The sequence below is a fragment of the Homalodisca vitripennis genome, chromosome 5 (genome assembly GCF_021130785.1).
Source record: "Homalodisca vitripennis isolate AUS2020 chromosome 5, UT_GWSS_2.1, whole genome shotgun sequence".
NCBI classification, from domain to species: domain Eukaryota; kingdom Metazoa; phylum Arthropoda; class Insecta; order Hemiptera; family Cicadellidae; genus Homalodisca; species Homalodisca vitripennis.
The window spans coordinates 172,915,728-172,930,212 of NC_060211.1; positions in this window are offsets into that span (position 1 = coordinate 172,915,728).

Below are 14,485 nucleotides of genomic sequence, written 5' to 3' on the forward strand. Positions count from 1 at the left end.
AGCAGTGTTAATTTCTAGCTGGTTTTACGCCTGACAGTAGAACATATACTGAGTACTAACAGGTACAACTGATATGTCACTCAAACCGAGGCCATGTGATGGATGTCCAGGAGTGGCACATCCCTAACCGCAAAATGGGATAAAAAGGGTAAAAAATATGTATTTTTCACTACAGAATATGACTGTTTACTGTGATGGATTGGGTGGGGCTCCTTTGATGTTAAAGGATTTTAAACCCCAAACATGAGAGGCTATGGCTATCCGTTTTGATTTGGAAGTGGCTGGAACTGAGCTATGCTCTCCCTCTTCCAAGATGACGCTCGTTGTCATTCGTCCTCATGAATCTCGACAGGAGTCGGCTCATATTCCCAACCTTACAAATCCTAAATATCCTCTGTAACTCCGGAAGTAGCATATTCTTGTCTTGGCACAAGTTGTGAAAGTTAAACTTAGTAATTGAATACTGGACTTAAGAAATAGCTTTTAAGGTAACTTAGTTAATGACTCCTCACATCCAATAGAGGATGGTCTACAAGGAGTTCGACAAAAAAAAATTAACGTAAGTAAGTATAGCTCGAGATGTAAATCATTATAACGGGTTGTTTAGCAGAGATGAATGATAAACGGGAAAACCGTCCATCAGTTATTATAGTAGAAAGTACTTATTTAAATTGGGCTTTGGACTTTACTTGATGTACATCTTACATTACGCTTTGGAACGATGTACATCTTGAGCTATACTTATGTTAAATTTTTTGCCGAACTCCTTGTAGACCATCATCTATTGAATGTAAAGAATCATTAACTGCCTAAAAAAACAATGTCTAAGGTCCAGCATTTACTTACTAAGTTTAACTTTCACAACTTGAGCCAAGACAAGTATATTAATTCATCTAGAAGAGGAATTACATTGTAAATGTTTAAAACCAGTGTAATGTTTTAATGAGTGAACCTTTTGAAGTCGGATTTGCGGCATTGTACTCTACTAAGACCTTTAATTTTATGTAATACTCGACCTATGTTCTCATTTAAGATTTCCTTTTGAGTCCTTGCGGGCAAACCCACAGACATGACAGAAAATATCAGTTACTTTAAAAAGTAGATTTATAGGTCCAGTACCAAGTTTTATTGCTTTACATTATATTCTTTCGGGAATTATCAAGCTCATTTGAGACTTTATTTACACCCTGTATACTAAATACACATCCAATATTTTTTCCGTTTTTTATGATAAAGCATAAAACAAAATCATTAGAAATAATTAAAAAACTGAAAAGCTGTTGGATGCGTATTAATGATATATTTAAAATAAGACATCTTCTATAATCCTAATACCAAACAATAAGGGAGTGAAAAGCGTTAGAGGTTTAATATTTTTCTTATGGGACTAAAATCAACAACTCGTAACCTTGATCTTGAAGTTCGATATCAACCATTGCACTTTCAATTTTTCGTTGAGGATACAGTAATGAAGTACTGCAAATTCGAGGTCTAGCAGGTTACAAAACTGTTATTTAAATTTTAATGTATAAAATATGTAATTGTAATTAATTATTAGATTACAAAATGTAGAGTATATGAATTGTTGGTTAGCGATTGAGTTTTTGAATGGGTTTTGATTAACCATATTTATAAAATAAAAATAGGCGTATTCAATCGTTGCAAATAATTTTTGATATTGCCACAAAACACTGTTTTAACTTAGCAATAGTCATTTTACAATACTCAAATGAATTTCTGATATATGTATCACATATTCAACTTGCTAGATATATATATTTTATGTTAGCAAACAAAATACGTAAAATTGTTTGATTTGAGTTATATTTACATATTTATTACAATTAAAGCAAGGTTAATAGTAAACATTTAACAATTTCGTAAGATAAAATATGAAGTTTTTGAATTTAAAGAATTCCCTTAGGACGTAGACCTGCGAATTAGCTATATAACGTACGGGCGTTACCATCACTTTACAGTGTTGCCTATTCCAATTCCACACTAAGCGGCAGAGTTACCAAACGAAAAGTTAGAGTACACGCACAGTAAATACAATACTACTGTATTTGAAACAAAATTTATTATTACAGAATATCTAATCACTAACAAACTCATGAACACTGTAAAATTATTTGTGAATGAGAACTATCATTAACATGTATCTGAATAATAATGTATGGGTAGATCTTCCTTCAAAATGGATGGGAGATAATTGATCAATTTAGTGTCATAATTGTGCATTAAACAGGGTCATAAAAAAGACTGCAACAATTTCAAAAATAATTCACAGCTCAGTTACTATTACTCGTATAAATAAATAACTTTTGTATTTTGGTTAAGTAACAGAATTTAAAAAAATCTTTACACACCTTTAAATGTTTATAAATGAGCTTATACTGTACGTATTTCTTAAAGGCTATGAAAAAAAAATTAAAAATGATTTTATTAGAGGCGAAGTTAGGACTATAAAGTCCTCTCTACCACTTAACCTCAATGATGGGGGACTGGTGTGTATTTCGTCTCCGAAGTGAGCTGTAGAAGTCTGGTTTAGGTTGAAAAGAGCAACATTCTAAAATGAAGACACATGGAAAAAATAATACAGTCTTTCCAGAACAATCATCGACATGACTGGATTCTCTTAAACCAAAGATTGGATTATTTGGTTTTTCTGTTAACCTGCTTTCTTCTGCAGTCGAAAAATGTATTGATCTTAAAACTCTCATTTCCTCAAGGATTGGTGTAGTACACAAGTTGAGGATAACAACACCCATAATAGAGTGTTAAAGAAATATATGGGTTTGCGTATTATGACAGTTTCGAAGTGCAAATAAGCTAGAACAAAGCCTAGCAGTTATTTTCTCATTGTGGATATCAGGCCCAACCCCAAAAACTAATTGTTTCTGTAGTAGTAAAGTACTATTTTACGCATGGAGGGTGAGTGCCCTTGCGGGGAAAACACGTGTGAAGAGGATGCCTCTGTTGACGAACACGGACCTTACATGATCCTTCTGAGGATTCATAATCAAGGGCACAGCCTAGCGTAACCGAGTGCGCTCGATCTTTAGCACCATTGTTTTTACGTCTGATCACGTGTCGCTTAACGCGTATAACGAAATTGTTAAACTAACATATTCAATTTATTTGTCCCTTTATAAACGCCCGTGGCTTGCGATAACCTCTACTGTCAATATTTTCGTTAAGATCTTTTGTAAAAGATGTTTTCTCTATTTAAAGTTTCAACTAAAATTTTAAAATATACAGTAATTTTATATTGTGAAAATATACGTTTTATCACCAATTCAGTACTTTTTTATGATTTTATACATATCAAATAATAATACAGTTCCTATTTGTTATTTCAATGGACCAAAATAAAGCTTAAACTAGTTTCTTACGTGAAAAGTGTTTAAAATATCCAAGACAGTACCTTTAATCCCAAATGGAAAAATTGACACTCAATTGAAAGTCGTAGTAAAAGTGACTTATAATACAATCTAATTTTAATTCGTTGTCTCTGGGTTCGACCTGTCATGTAAGAAGAAAACCAAACATTAATTATACATCTGACACCTACCTGAAAATCTGTATAAAGTATGAAATTGGTCCATCAGATCAAAAGCTTTCTTTCTTTCTTCTCGTTTGCTGAATTTCAGCAGGTTCTGCTTACTTTGAGCATGGAACCTCGATAAACATTCTTGTATGTATGACCAGTTTTTTTATATTACCTTATTTATAGATTTAAGAAAACTTACAATTTCCAGTATTATTTCCATATCAAAGCTCGTTAAAAGATCTTTCAATATATAAGGTGGATCTATTTTCTTCGCTTTCAGTTTAGTGAGCAATTCATGTCTGAAGTCGTTATATTGCACACAATCAAAGATTAAATGTTGAAGACTTTCTATGGAACCTGCATTGCATTTGAGGCATAACGGAGTGAAATAACAATTTATCTTAAATAGGGTTTCATTAACCCAAGCATGTCCAATTCTTAGTCTATTTATTGTTACTATTTTATTTCTACTCAGTTTGTAATTATTGTTTAATTGCGCCAACAAAATCTTCCAATGACACTTTACTTTACTCAGGTCAACAAAATAACCTAAAGCACACATTTTCATGACAACGACTATTTTGTTTGTAAAATACATTACAGTGAGTGTACTTTCTAGCTTTAAGAATCCAAACGCTTTCGAAGCAGAATCTCATTTGTATCTAAAAAGATAGAAGTCTATTTTACACTGTTTTTCAACCACCCTAGAAGATAGAAGATTGAAATGGGTCGATAGCTATCATAATGATATTTCAAGACCAGGAGATTTTTAAATGGTTTCACGCCAGCCACTTTGAAAGGAGAAGAAAAATTATTTACCACTTATAAACAGTTATTGATTTTTTGAATGATAACTAAAAATATCATCAAAATATATCTGTTAGCTGATACGAGTGACTTATTAAAAATATTCAAAGGTGTCAATCCACATTATTGAGTACTAAACTGTAATAATCGTTTCTTGAAATTATGTATCTAGGGTTACATTTAGTATAAATTATTTATATTCTTTTATAACTGAGTTGGAAATTATACGAAAATCTACAGTTAAAAGGCATAGCTACTATTTATTGGCTGAACGTTAGCAAATCCTGTCTGTCCGCACGATATCTTGTAGGTTAACTGACCTAAAGATTTGAAATTGTGCATGGTGCTTCATTGCTATATAGGTGCAATAATTACGGTGCATGTCATCCCATGGGATCTGGTTGAACATTAGCGAATTGGTATTTTGGGTGTCCATGGTCGCTAGAGAAAATATAAGAATAAACATCGAGTTCAATCAAATGAGATTTCAATATGAGACATTTTTATTCATGGAGTAAAAATAACAATGTGGAAAACTAATGTTGAAACAAGAATTGGCTTCAGCGCATCTTGCGTTGTAGTACCCCCTTAATCCAAAGTAACATTCATTATTTGAACATTGTCTTTGACTGACCACAGAATAGACCTTAAATTGTGTTCTGTAAAACGTAGATACCACTACTATAGTACATATTTTGCTTAGAGCTATAATTCATTTTATTCTACAGTAATTACCTCAAATTGTATTAGTTAAATGTAAAGTATTGGGTGTTTTCTATTATTGTCAGTTCACTCTATTACAGCATGTGTAATACTTTTCTGTAATTTATTTATAATCACTGCTATTTTTGTTTACACAACTTTTCAAGTGATAACACATTTTAGCATTGCGACATCTTCTCATAGACTGTTCATAGTTCTGTTCATAGTCAAACACACTTCTATGAAACATAACTTAATGAACAAAGTCAATTTCAATCTTTTTATTGTCGTAGACATGTATTACATGTATGACAAAAGTCAGTCAGTAGTACATTATTAATAATTAACATATAAAAATACAATATTTGTATGAAAGTCAAGCTGAGTAGGAACTAATTTTACATTAAATAATAAAAGTATGTATGTAAAAAAGATTACGATGTTCAGTAAATAATTAGTGTATGTACAGAAATTAAACAACATGTGGAAAGTACTCGATTAAAATATAATATATCCACATATAGACTACACAGTGTATAAATATGGTATTTGCTGTACTGTTTAGGTTATGTTAGTAGACCCTATTTACAACAAATATTGTTATTGTTGGAGGAGCTCTGTATATAGTATATATTTAAAAGTTTATCATTTTACAAGTAAGGTAAATTTTACAAACGGGCATTATACTATCATTTTTATTTTTAATTATATCTCTATACTCTTTCAAGCTTTCATTATCGTAAACATGATAACATTGATAAACAAACTTGAAATACGGAATATTATTCTTAGAATTATACACTTCCGTAAAAAGTAGTGACTAAATACAAGCATCTCTGTTTACTCTTCTTCTCGTATAAGTTGTACGTTTCTCTGCTAGGTAGCGCTAGCATACGGTTGACACCAACAGTAGCAATGATCTTTCAAATGAATGGATTACTTGAATGGAACAATGTGCCATGAATGAATGACTTCTATTAATGGTTTGTCCCAGACTTTTGGCAGTACAACTGACCATCGATACATTTCCTCACGGTATATCCGTCGATCGCACACCGTGAAAGTTATACACGTCTTTATATATTTATTGTAAAAGAAATAATGTACTTCCTGCAGAGAACTATAAGAATAGTGTTTAATGTGGGATTTAATTAGTCAGGAATAAATCCGTCCTCACTTTTTAAACTTTTAATTCTGTCTATTTTGGAAGATATGACACTATTATTTTTACTTCAAAATTAGATATGTAGGTAAAATTGTAGATATAGTTAATTTAATTAATTTGTGTATGGAATTTGAAATGGTTTTTAAGTATATGATATGTATTTTAATAATTATTTACGAATATTTAATTTTAAGTCAATTTATGTTGTATAAAAAATAGCCTCGAATAAATGAATGACTACAAAATTATATTATATTTGTAAAACTACATTGCAATGGAATTTTATTCTTAAAATAAACAGGAGTATTATGGTTTTACGGTGTTCAATATGTTTCTATTATTTGTTTCTCTACACAAATTATTTGTCAGTGCAATCTTATTACGACTGGTATAGAAATAGTTTTAGGAGTAAAAGTACAATTTAGTATTCTGATAAGTTTTGTAATTAGAATTGAGTTCATTGATTTTCTTATTGTCGCAATAAACCTATTATTTACATGCTTTAATTAAATGGCGTGGAAAAAGAACGTTTTAGAGGTTAATTAGTTTCCCCGACAAAAAGTATACAAGGTTTCTTTCAAGTGTTTCGTAGTGTTTTTATGACTTTCTTAAAATTTGTATTTCCGGCTCATGATATCTAATACTGTATTGTATAGATAAAATCGAAAATCTGTAACATAAATTTTTGAAACTGTCAACAGTGTGAATTTACACAATTTACTATGTGGATAGGAATCATAATAAATGGAACACATCTAATCTTTTGTTATGGGAATATTAAAATTACACAGTTCTACTAAATGTAATGTCAATATCCATTTTAGACGAATTTCCATGACGTTCCAAATTGCGCAGTTCAAGTTGTTTTTCACCGCAGATTTTGTATAAAGCAGACGAAGGAGTGGTGAGCGGTCGCAGCCCGATCAAGCCAGTTGTTTTTCGCGTTAACCGGAAATGACGTGCTAGGAATGTCCCCCCTCTACATCCGCTCCCCCCTCCCCTCCCCGCCAGCACAGCCCATTCATCCACTCCCCAAGGACACTACAGTACTGCCGCTCGGCGCTCTTGCCACTGCCCAGTCTCTCGGCAGTGATAATATTGATTACATAACCCCCCCCTCCCTCTCATCCTATTCATATCAATTTCCTTGATTTGTATTTATCCGCAATCGCAATCGCAGAGGAAACCCGGCCTCTATGCCTTTGGTCACGTATTCCAATTTATTTCAGCGCCGGATGTGGCGCGGCGCCGCTGATACACCGCTCAAGTTCACGGAGAAACGCTACATACATTTATTACACTTTACATAGTGCAACCAGATAGGCAAGTCCACCTTTAAGCAAATCTCGTTAGTTACAATATGACGGAAGTATTCCTGTCAACTGATTGATTCTAATCATTTTTTTGTTCATTAACAATACAGCACTGCATGGAACATTGTTATAATCATAGGCCCTATATGTATAATATTTATAAAAACTATATTACATATAATATTACTTACTCATGCCCTTTCAAATTTAATCAGATCCAAAAAAAAATCACTTAACATTTACAAACGTACACTGTCATACACAAGCCTCCCAAGAATTCCTCCAAGACATAACATACTCTGTTCTTGAGATGATTATTTAGTCTTTTTTAATATTGAAAGGGTTTCACTAGTTTTGATACAGTCTGGTAGAGCATTCAAATTTTTGGCCCAAGATATGTGGTTGTCCTTTTAAAGAATGGTGATGCTTTGGAACCATAGGACAGGTTTTGAATCGTGTGGAATAAGGATGTACTATGTACTGGAAAGGATGACAGGTTTCTAAAAGTGAACACACATTGAATGTACGAATAAGGATGGAAGGGTAAGGAAATGTTCACGAGTGAATACTCGGCAAAATTTTTCGGCTTGCATTCTTGGAACTAAAATTTTCACAATTTCTTGTATAAGTTGGAAAAAACCGGTAATTCTCATAATGATTTTAATCTTTAGCTCGAAATAAACACAATTAAAAACAGCGCTGATGTACAAATAAGATATTCATTGTTAGTGTACTCTGTTAAAAGTTTCTTTATTGACGATAAAGGATTTAAAAGGTTAGTAGGATTTCGGACATTTTCCTTCGTTAGAAGTTGCAACAAACGTTGTTGAGTAGAAGTCAACTTCCGCACTTTTAGGTTTTCTTTTTTGTGGTTTTTTACACCTGAAGAAGGGGGTAGATTTTAATCCTCGAAACGTGTTATCTTTTTTAAGGAATTGAGACACCCTTAAAGGCGTGGGGTTCTGCCAGACCCCACTTCAGTAAATTTGTAATAAAAATACCGAAATATTTTTTTTTTAATATTAATGTGATTTTAGTATAATGTAGGCTGTATTTTAATTATTGCATTACTGTTTTAGGTATTGTTTCCAGATTTGTTATAATATTTTAACCCGCACTCTTAGAAAATTTTTAGGACACATTTATGGTAAATTTTCTATGGGACAAAGATCCAAAGTTTAGCTGATAAATGAGGGCAGGGCTCCAGAAGTGCCCACTCTACGCCCTAGGTCACTTTCCGGCCGCCTACTGCTGATGTAGCCTAACCGCTCTACACTGGCCACGGCCCTGAAAATCGTAGTGCTTGTTTATATATTCAGTGAAATAATCAGTAAAATGCATATAAAATACGCACTTAATTCAAAGTTACCTGAAGATTACTAACTAACTGGTAACGACTACAGTGACATTACACTGATCTAATTTAGCCTACATGGATGTTAGGCTAAACGTACCGGAAAATGTTACGAAATTAATCCGATAGATGGCAGCACCTCTGTGGTGGAATAAGTTTTTTTCGGTTTTCTTTTTTTTTATTTTCAACCGATTTTAATTTTGAAAACTGATTTGTAAACTAGACAGAATTAGATGTATAGAAGCAGACCAATTGTTTTATTTTAATTACAGTACATAACTTCTATATATTTTTTATTAGAAAATGATATTTTGCAGGTAGTCATTTCGTAATCGATAATTTTTTATGAATTTTGAAATTTTTACTTTTAAAATCGGTTGTATAGTTCGAACGGATTCCATTTATTTTTTAATTATTTCCGGTATTTGTATATTGAAAAATAAATTTGCTTCATTATGGTGCTGCTGCTTGGTGGCTCAGTTTGGAATTAATCCCGGAACTTTAGCCTTAATCAACTGGTCCGTTAGGATGCTTAGTATCTTCCAATCACTGAAGACCGTGACCCAATGATCGTGAGTGATAATGAAGGAAGAATCGATCTCTGCTACATAAAGTGTCCTTGCCGATAGATTAACAACTGAAGGACCTATGGGAGATGATGGTTTTGTTATCATAAATTTACTAGTTTTACATTTCTTGGATGTTTTTGAAACCAGCATTACTTAAATTACCAAGTGGTGGTTGATTTGGTTACAGCCAAAATTTCATCTTGAGTGCCATAAATGACAGTAAACAAGGTAGGAATATGTCATACCACTATCGCTTCAAGCTTCGCTAAGGTCGCGTGCAAAATTTCAAGCCTGTAGCTCATTTCATTCTTAAGGTGCCCTGCGAACAGATAGACGGACAGACACTTATACAGCAAATAAACTTCCTCCGACAGACAAAAAAATGTGTTAGCCTACTGAGTCAATTACGCTCAGTAAAATTCAATGGTTGGATACTCACTATCATAGAACTCATTTTTGTCTATTTATAAATGTTTCATGCGAATTTTAAAGACACACGCGATATATTCACATTATATAATTAAGTCGGGTTTCATAACTGTGGTCAAAGAATAAAGGTTCATATACCAAGTCGCCAAAAGGTGTTGTATGTGTTGGGGGGTAGTTTGGTTATGTTAACACTCCCATGTTTAAGTATCAAATGCTAGTACTAAATTAGTTTTTGGTTATCTCGTGCCATCATGGTTGCTCATAAGACCAATGCAAAAATGTTCGCTAACGCTCAGCCAAATTCCTTGGAATAACATACACCATTGTGGAACTCGATGTTGGTTATGTAGAACTAAATCTTCATGAACAATTTCAAACTTACAGGTATATCTGTTCTCGAGACATCGTGCACAGAGAGAACTAAAATTTGTTCAGCTCCCCCTCCACCCCCCCCCCCCCAATGCTAATGGTCAGCCAATTATGTCATTACTGTCACAAAGACCAACCTCGCTGTTCCTTTTCTCTGCCTAACCCCTAATATGAATCGCAGGTATTATCTTCATGGTTGTATTCGGTTGGTACCCACTGTAGTTTTTTTGTTCTTACAGTTATTCAATGTCGATACCTGATACAAGGCAATCTCTGAAAACATAGATAAAATGTGCAAAATAAGATATAGAATGATACAACCTTTTTTAAATATTTGCCAAGGGTAATAAAAGGTAAAAATTATAAAATACTAACAGGGTTTAAACACCTACAAAAAATCTACACGTTACACCTACAAAAAATAAAACACTACGTTTCGAAGATGGGATCTATCCTCGTCTTCAGGTGTAAATAAACCAAATGCATAAGGTTAAGAAAATACAAATCAATAAACTGCGATGAACTCGCCTAAGTCAAAGCTTGATAACAGAGGAACCTTTACGCTAATACAATTCAACCATATGCCATACAGGCAGAAGAAGCTACAGCCCATACCATAGCAGTCAGAAGCTATAGCCATACCATAGCAGTCAGAAGCTATAGCCATACCATAGCAGTCAAGAACAAACCATAAGACAGCACAAATCAGATGCACAACACAACACCTACTACACACACTAGAACAGGTGAGAGACTGTAGTTTACTCATAAATAAGTATTAAGCACTGTTTATAAGAATATTTATATCACATACTAGCAGTTACCCGCGGCTTCGCAAGCAATTTTCTGTTGAAAAACTGGACAATATATCTATGTATTCTTTTTCTATGACATAATAAACAGTCTAGAGATAATCGATAGTCACTCAAAGCTATTCCAATCTCCTGATCCAATTTAAGTTTAAAGAACAGAGGTTTGGGGATCCTGAAGTCGTAAAGTGAAACAGTTTTTTATAAGATTATTATTTCCCTCCAACATTCCATGAAAATTTATTGAAGTTCTTCGATGGCTTCAGTAACAATAAGAGTTAGCCTTTTTATCCCAATGACGAAAGTGTATCATACAACTAAAAAGTTGCTGCGGTCAATATGGGCCTGTTTTGGTCGTTTAAATTCACCCCCGGTGTTTTGGCATAATAAGTCACCCGCCATTATTTTTTATTTTCATTAGCAATGCAAACAGATGTTTCAGAAAGTTTATCGAATTATGGCTGTCAACATCTGTTTAGTGCCAGTTTAATTTGAATTATGAAACGTTATTACGTTTCGTTCTTATCATAACATTCAAATGTAAACAAACTAATGTTTCAATTTGAATTCTACTTTATTTGGTGAAATGAATGTGTTATGGGTGGTAAAAAGCACTCTAAATGTTCATTCAGACCAAAAGCTATACCTGTTCCAAATTTCAGCACAATCCGTATAGCAGTTTCAGCGTGATTCGAGGACAAACCTCCAAACATTCGAACTTTCGCATTTATAATATTAGTGGGATTCATGCTCCTGAAGGAATTAGGAGATTCAAATATCCAAGTTAAAAATCATATTCTTTAACCCTTAAGTTTAGATAGTAATTCAGCTTAGCACAATATATAGTTTTATCATTAAAATTCAATTTAATAAAATACAAATCATAAAACTTGGTTGGTTAGTATAGTTTTAGTAAATAAGTTAGTTGCTAAAACAGCTAGAATTTCTAAAGCTTTAATATGACGTTAGTAAGTTATAATAACTTGTCATTAATTATCAATTAGTAATTTATGTTCAGTTGAGAATGAAGATGTTATGATTTACTAAATTCTTAAAACAGGACTCTCAATAGAATTGATAATCATATAAGAGTTGATAATTTGGTTGTTAATGAATTAATTTCACTTGCTACGAAATCAGTCAAGGCGGTGTCTGTTGGCCTTCGTAACCTGAGTAAAGGAATCACTAATCTTTAAAATTAGGAAATTATATGTTTTGCGGTTTTTTGTTTAATAACATGCTACCTAATTTTGTTATGCTTTTGTTAAGTTATGTTAATTATGGCTTAATGACTTTGTCACGGTTTCATGCTTGGAAACATTTTATGTACATAAGTGGAGTCATTTTAATAAACGCGATGTTTCATTCATTAATTAGATACCCTACAAAATAAGACACGTTTTGGTCTAATGAACCGCAATCAACCGAAAGTAATGTTAACATATTTCAAGCACTATGTAAGTAGCCATTCTAAACCTGATTTTAAAAGTAAAATGTAATAATTCGTAATGTAAAGTTATTGCCCACAAAATGGTTTACCTGCATATTTTAATTTTTAAGTTGAAATACTGTAGAAGTTATGTACATTAATATTGTTGTTATATGTTTTTTTTAAATCTGCTTCTATATACGTCAAATTCTATAATCATATATTTTACTGATCAGTTTTCAAAATTAAAATCGGTTAAAAATTAAGAAAAAAAAAAAAACAGAAAAATACATTGTTTAATTTTGGTGCTGCTCCCTGGTGGCTCAGTTTGGAACTAATCTCGGAACATAGCCTTAACTACAACTTACAGTTCAAGGTCACTGCACCCGTCCCCTCATTCATGACATACACTCGAGTATATCGCCATCCTACGTTGGTTGTCAATTGATAATTGACAAGTCAACATGGGTGTCAATGAATCCAAAGCTGGTGTTCTTACACATTATTGGCGCGATACACTTGTAATGAGTGGTCGTTATTACAGTGCAAAGAACCATTCACAAGCATCCCAGATCATGAACACGACTTTGAAAATTACGATTACGTGTGTTTTCATCTCCAGAGACGTGTAGATAGGATGAAATAGAATGCAACAAAAGTTCAGGGTGCACAAAAAATTGTAGATCTATAGCTCATTTCATTAGGTTCCACATGTTTTTTTTTGTTCTCTTAGGACAAGAAGCCTAGAAAATTGCACCTATAAGGATATTTGCGCTGCTTCCGGAGTGACGAGATATTTTGGATGGGTAAGGTTAGGAGTAGAGACCGCATCCTTTTCAGATTCATGAGGAAAAGTTTTGGGTACTAATCTCAAGTCATGTCCCCCAGGAAGAAGGAGAAGCCATCTCTGAACCAGCCTTTCCAGTCAAAGCAGGCAGGAAGTGGCACCCTTATGTCTAAGCTAGCAAGAACCTTTGACTCTTAGGGAACAAGCCCCACCAACTCCAATAGTCATCTCCCGCAGTAGACTAGAACTATTGAATCACTCTTGTTCCACAGTATCTCGACGTTTTCAGTTAGTGATGTGCCGCTCTTGGATAGCCATTTGGATGCCCGGATTTGTGACACATCGGTTTTTCCTGTACCCACTGTGGTTTCAACTGGAAGGTATAAACCAGCCAGAAGTGAACCCTCCTTGGAAATATAGGCTACATATGTTAGTATGTTACTCAGTTTGTTCACAAATGTATTTATTCTGCAATTTACACGTTGTCATCATGTCTAACCAAAGTAAAATGTTTGCTAACGCTAATCCAAATCACATGTAGTGACATGTACGAGCATTAAACTCGATGTTGGTCATATACGAGTAGAAATGAGACTTCATGCATAAATTTCAAGCCTATAGGTCAATCGTTTTCGAGATATCGAGTGGATACATCGGTTTCGAGTCATAGGCTTTGGTAACGCTCAGCCAATTAGTATATTTTGGGATTCAAATTCAAAATCTTACTATCCGCACAGTTCACTTAAACAATTTTTAAACGTAATCATATTATTAGAATTTGTAAAGGTTATTTTAATGAAACTTATAAAGATCAGCTGTTCTATTCTTGTCTACTCAAACTCCTTAACCTCAAAACATAACCTAAAATAAGACAGCCGTTATCAATTACAGTGTTGAATAGAATAATACATAAACAAAATAGGAGATTGAATATTTATTTAACCTTTGATCTATTATAACCTATAATGATGGCAAATGTCCGAAACCCTGTTATCCTTTCAAACATTCCGTCGTCAATAATAAACTTTAAACAAAGAAAAGGAAAGGACCCCATTTTCCATTGTAGTGCACTTCCAACATCCCACCATGCACTTTCGTTTGATGTCTCTCTGCAGATTTTGAAAAATGATAATAATTACTAAATTCATGTCTCAGACACATATTTACGAAACATGCTTGTACTAACAGTTTTGCCATTT